Source organism: Bombus impatiens, unplaced genomic scaffold, assembly GCF_000188095.3.
Source record: "Bombus impatiens unplaced genomic scaffold, BIMP_2.2 scf_2222, whole genome shotgun sequence".
Taxonomy (NCBI): Eukaryota; Metazoa; Arthropoda; class Insecta; order Hymenoptera; family Apidae; genus Bombus; species Bombus impatiens.
Window position 1 is genome coordinate 3,142,105 of NT_178641.1, and position 4,988 is coordinate 3,147,092.

The 4,988-nt window shown below is 45.8% G+C and overlaps 1 protein-coding gene across 3 annotated transcripts in view; it reads left to right on the forward strand.

Annotated features, from left to right (window-relative positions):
* LOC112213930 overlaps nucleotides 1–4,988 on the forward strand; it is a 216,026-nt gene that overhangs the window by 143,427 nt on the left and 67,611 nt on the right. The gene's annotated exons all lie outside the window — the stretch shown is intronic.

Here is a 4,988-nt window from a genome sequence, read left to right on the forward strand (position 1 = left end):
GCTAGGGGTGGGAGGGGGCGGGAATCGCGCACAGGAAAGGAAGACGAAGGGTGGGTACGCAATAAATTCGCAATTTCCTTATTACGGGTAATGCCCCGGTCGGCGGGTGAGCTCGCATAAATATCCCTGGTTCCGGTGATCCTGTGACTTCCGGTCAGCCGCAATGACTTACGCTAGTCGTAGGGTAGATCGGGGGGAGGGTTGTAGCAGCAGCTAGCCAACGAACCAGCCAACCATCCCCGCGCAGAGAAAAGCGGGTGGACGGGGGTGTAGGTTTCGAGCGGGTTCGCAAAAGAGGGCGATGTTCGCGATGGAATTTGTCCCCGACGGTTCCGCCCTCGGATGACCACTGATAAATTTACTAGATTCTCCTTTCTGTTCTCTTTTTACCGTCGTGCCTGTTACATCCCTTTTTCTCGTTCGCCCTTCGTTCTGCTTTTTCCTTCATTTCTGCGTACACTCGTTCTACTGGCAGCTGATTTTTCATTTTTCTTCTTCGATGTGTGTGATACGAAGCTGGATAATCGGTGTCCCTGTATTCGATAGCTGACGAAAGTATTTGAATACTCGTGGAACTCTCTTAGAAATACCTTGTACGTGTTGTACGAGACATTTTGAAATTTCCCTCACTACGATGAAAAATCGCTATCTATTATAATTTGAAAGCAATGTATGTCCATTTTTGTCAATTTCAATCATCGAGGAGACAGGGCATTTGTAGAAATTTTCGTGAATATGTGTATTTGAAACAATGTGGGACGATTTGAAATTTCACTAACACCGTAATGAGGTCCGACTATCACGATCATATCTGTAAAATGTGAAACAAATTTGAAAATGTACCTACTTAGAGGAAAGTTACGAGATATTTAGCGTAAATGTTCAAATACTTGCACGAGCCACTGTATCTTGGATCAGAGTTGAAAGAAATTTTTGAAACGTGCATCTACGGTAATGGTTTGCAAGTTGACGTGAAAATTCGTGGAAAGCGGTCTTCGACTGTCGCGTTTAGGTGGTGGGGTCGTTTGGCATCGGTTTTGTTTGTCCCATCGTTTTGACGATTCGCCTCGTGGACGACAGAAGTTGGGAAAAGCGGGGGAAAACGCGAGAAGCCTGCAACCTGGCGTTCCTCTCCCCGCATCGTCAAACCCCTCGTCGTTGCGCAAACAGAGGAGAAACTTTTCCATATGAGAAATTGTGCTCGACCGGCTTTGCGAAAATTTTGGACCGTTCCTCTTTTCGTCTTCCTCTCTTCTCCCACTCTTTTCCCTCTCTCGATACGCTTCGAGACGCGGAGTTTAATTCGTCGAGTAGCTTTGATCCTCGCGTCGTCGTCACGGGCAGGCAATAACCTTAATTGCTTTCTTCCGTGCGCTTTATTTTTCACGGCGCATTAAAACTTCCCCCGGTGATCAAACGTCGAAAAATCATCTCGGAACTATTTCACGTCGTCGTCTTATCGATAATTAATCTGTTGAGTGGGTAGTTTCTCGACGCGGAACATCGATTACCAGACCGTAACCAGGCCTCTAAATCAATAACTTACACTCTGTTTGCTATAAACTTTGCCAAACGAGCCGCGAGATAAATCTCGTTTCCCCGATTAACAAGTAGATCGGTCGCGTTATTTTCAAAGCTGGCTACGTAACAAGTATCCCAGAGCCGTCGTAAAATTTCACCTCGAACGCGGTGTCCGAACCGTGCACCCCCCCGTTAAATTACCCCTCGTTGTGCTCCCAACAGTTTCCATAAAACACCGGGCATATATTTATCCACGGTATCTCTCCCCAAGGTACGATCGTTCCGACAATCTGTTTCGTTTATCGCAGCCATCCCCCTCCCCCCTCGTCTCTCCCAGTAGACTCAGCCACCCTCTCCTTCATCCGGAACTCGCCTCCGCCACGCCTAAACATCCGAGTCGAGATGATTTTTCGTCGTCTCTTTTCTCTTTTTGCGGAATTTCGCCCTCTTAAACCGACCCTTTCCACCGTCGAAGCGATGGTAGGTTGGAGACACCGAGACCAGGGAGAGAGGGTGAAAAAAAATGGGTGTCACGCTCCAATAAAACAAGCAATATCGCGATGTCCCGGGGCCAAAGAGGTCCCGGGTTATCCTACGGGGGGTCCTGACTCCCGGTGCGCGTCCCAAGGTATATTGCTCCCGGATCATCGCGCCTGCATCGCATTACGGGGATGATATCACCCTTTTCCACACGTACGAACGGACACGCACGCGCCGACTTATATTCTTCTCGGCACAATGCGGAATCGCCGGAACGACGCGGGATAGGACCGAGTATGAGAAACGTGCGGACTGTCTGCGAATTTCCGCGAACACCGCGTGAACCATTTTGGGGGAGGGGGCGAGCGGCAAGGAATCGGTATATTGCGAGCTTAATATAATTCCTTTGTACCGACTCTTTCGCTTGCGATTCTTCCGCCACCGTCGAAAGGAATCGCAGGAGGTTACGGGATTTTACTGGAATATCGTACCATTTTCCGTAAGGATGGAGGCGTAATTATGAAAATTCAGAAGGTAATTATGTCTGTACTTGCGGTTGGTCGGGGTACGGAGAAAAAAATGTTATAGACTGGTATTGTTCCCCTTAATTAAGATTTTCTGTCTGCCATGTCAAAGCTGAGGAAGATCCATGTATTTGCAATTTCTGTCTTTCTTCGTTCGATTTAAAATACATAGTTCTTATTTCATAATACACCTGTAGTACATAACTTTACTTGATACATAAAATGGCGGCAAATTCGAATCGTTATTGATTCGATTTTATTAATTTTTCTGCTGCATTTACGATTTCGCAGGTAGAAAATTCATAGTATTGTATTTGTCGAGATAAGAATATGATATCATGAAACGTAATCTGTGAAATGTTGTGGTCTTTAGCTTAATTAATACAACAAAATGGATCATATACAATTCGATAAAATTGTTTCCTCATGAAACGAAAGAAACTTTTGAGGCAAGCTAACGCGTATGCTCTTTATTCAAAAAAAGCTTCAAACAAAGAAACAATCCTTAAACGCTTTATCAATTTCCTAATGATTTTTGGAGTTCGTCTAAATTTCCGTAATTGTTCCAATACCCAAAGTCGACGTCCTACTGTACATCGACAACTTCGACACTTAGCGATGGTAAGACTACAAAAGAAGGGAATCCATAGAACAGTACCAGCGGCTGGTGAATTTTCGGGCACGGCGGTTTAATCAATCTAATGAATCTTTTCAGTTAGAGAGGAGCCGATTTGGATGGGAGGTGGGATTAGAGTACGAACGAACCGCGCGTTTCATTAAAGGACGCTCGCGTGCAATCGATTCATGCACGTCTCGCGGAGCGATAAATGCCCTCGACACAGAAGGACAATCGCTTCGACGTGCCGCAGCCATTGATACCTTTAGGGGGGTGGCTGGCAGGAAGGAAGAAAGAGAGACAGCGATGCGAGCCCAGCTATCGGGATAAAGGCCCGATCACGCGTGTAACGCGCGGATTATTAATCGCAGAATAATTTGACGCCCCGACGACAGAGGCGGTCCTGACTCCCGGTGCGCGTCCCAAGGTATATTGCTCCCGGATCATCGCGCCTGCATCGCATTACGGGGATGATATCACCCTTTTCCACACGTACGAACGGACACGCACGCGCCGACTTATATTCTTCTCGGCACAATGCGGAATCGCCGGAACGACGCGGGATAGGACCGAGTATGAGAAACGTGCGGACTGTCTGCGAATTTCCGCGAACACCGCGTGAACCATTTTGGGGGAGGGGGCGAGCGGCAAGGAATCGGTATATTGCGAGCTTAATATAATTCCTTTGTACCGACTCTTTCGCTTGCGATTCTTCCGCCACCGTCGAAAGGAATCGCAGGAGGTTACGGGATTTTACTGGAATATCGTACCATTTTCCGTAAGGATGGAGGCGTAATTATGAAAATTCAGAAGGTAATTATGTCTGTACTTGCGGTTGGTCGGGGTACGGAGAAAAAAATGTTATAGACTGGTATTGTTCCCCTTAATTAAGATTTTCTGTCTGCCATGTCAAAGCTGAGGAAGATCCATGTATTTGCAATTTCTGTCTTTCTTCGTTCGATTTAAAATACATAGTTCTTATTTCATAATACACCTGTAGTACATAACTTTACTTGATACATAAAATGGCGGCAAATTCGAATCGTTATTGATTCGATTTTATTAATTTTTCTGCTGCATTTACGATTTCGCAGGTAGAAAATTCATAGTATTGTATTTGTCGAGATAAGAATATGATATCATGAAACGTAATCTGTGAAATGTTGTGGTCTTTAGCTTAATTAATACAACAAAATGGATCATATACAATTCGATAAAATTGTTTCCTCATGAAACGAAAGAAACTTTTGAGGCAAGCTAACGCGTATGCTCTTTATTCAAAAAAAGCTTCAAACAAAGAAACAATCCTTAAACGCTTTATCAATTTCCTAATGATTTTTGGAGTTCGTCTAAATTTCCGTAATTGTTCCAATACCCAAAGTCGACGTCCTACTGTACATCGACAACTTCGACACTTAGCGATGGTAAGACTACAAAAGAAGGGAATCCATAGAACAGTACCAGCGGCTGGTGAATTTTCGGGCACGGCGGTTTAATCAATCTAATGAATCTTTTCAGTTAGAGAGGAGCCGATTTGGATGGGAGGTGGGATTAGAGTACGAACGAACCGCGCGTTTCATTAAAGGACGCTCGCGTGCAATCGATTCATGCACGTCTCGCGGAGCGATAAATGCCCTCGACACAGAAGGACAATCGCTTCGACGTGCCGCAGCCATTGATACCTTTAGGGGGGTGGCTGGCAGGAAGGAAGAAAGAGAGACAGCGATGCGAGCCCAGCTATCGGGATAAAGGCCCGATCACGCGTGTAACGCGCGGATTATTAATCGCAGAATAATTTGACGCCCCGACGACAGAGGCGGTGACGTGCCCCCTGCCAGCTCTCATCC